This window comes from Choloepus didactylus, chromosome 1 (genome assembly GCF_015220235.1).
Source record: "Choloepus didactylus isolate mChoDid1 chromosome 1, mChoDid1.pri, whole genome shotgun sequence".
Taxonomy (NCBI): domain Eukaryota; kingdom Metazoa; phylum Chordata; class Mammalia; order Pilosa; family Megalonychidae; genus Choloepus; species Choloepus didactylus.
In genome coordinates this window covers 110,409,057-110,410,455 of record NC_051307.1, presented here as the reverse complement: position 1 = coordinate 110,410,455, position 1,399 = coordinate 110,409,057, and positions in this window count along the sequence as shown.

Below are 1,399 nucleotides of genomic sequence, written 5' to 3'. Positions count from 1 at the left end.
CACTCTGTCATTTGAGTGTACCAGATTTTAATCTGTCCACTATTAACGGACATTTGGTTTATTTCTAACTTTTTGTAATTAAAAACAGTGCTGCAATAAATAGCCTCATTCAGACATAATTTCATTCATTTTGCAAGTATCTCTGCTCAAGAATATCACTTATATGCAACAACACCATAGGATAAATTCCCCAAAGTAGAATTGTGCTATTCTTTTTAGTGCATGGTTTTCCCTTGTATGGACATGCTATCATTTATTTAACCAGTTACCTATTGGTAGATATCTTGGTTGTTTCCAATATTGTGTTAATACATCAATCTGCAATTAATATCTTTGTTCAAATGTGTGTAAAAGTCCATTTATGTTCATGTGTATTTGTAGGCTAAAATCCTATAAGTGCAATTGTTGGGTCAAATAATTTTATAACTTGATACATATTGCCTAGCTACTTTAACTGCTCTTCATACAGATTGCACTGATCTTTCTCTCACGAGCAGTGTATGGGATCTTATCTTCCTATACTCTCTGTATTCATTATCAAATCATCCAAATTTCACTTAACTTACCGGTTAAAAATGTTATCTAATTGAAGTTTTAGTTTGCATTTTTCTTCCTATGGTTGGAGTTGAGCATATTTTCAAATCTTTAAGAACCATTTGTATCCTCTTACCCTAGCCTGTTTCGCTATTGTATTGTTGGTCTTTTTTTTTGATTTATAAGAGCTCTTCATATGTTAAGGAAATTCATCTATTGTGACAAATATGTAATCTTCAAAATCTCCAGTTGTTTACTTTTGGTGGATGCAATAGTGTCTTGGAATTTTCTGTGAAAATTAATTGTACTTATTTTAAATTCTTTCCCTGTTTCCTCTATTACCCTTTCAAGTATTAATCTTTCTGTTTATCGAGTTTGATTTTCCTCAAATACTTAGGAAACCTCCAAGAATGTGGGCTGATCTTTCAAAATCCCTGTACACCTGCTTGCTGTGTTTACTCTAAGCCTTCCTCAGTGATTGGGGGGTAAGCGGGGGATAGCACATACTGCCAAGAGTCTATTAATATTTTATCTTCTGGATGTGGAAGCTCCCCAGTATTCCTGGGAAGAGAGGAGTAACTCCCTAGAGCAATCCCTGCATTTCTGGCCCAGCACACTCTCATTTTAGTCTCTTGGCCATCTCTACTGCTGCCCATGATCAGCACAGAGGGAGGGCCTGCTCTACAGCAACAGCTGGGGTGACAGTTATGCTCTCCGATGAGTGAATAGGGACCCTTCCTTCTCCTTGTAAATACTGACTGAGCTAGGGGCTCCCGAGAACTGTACCTATTCTTGTGCATGTTTTGGGCAATATTTTTGGCAGGATATTTCTCCCATGATCTGATCCTATATAGTAGTTTTTTTT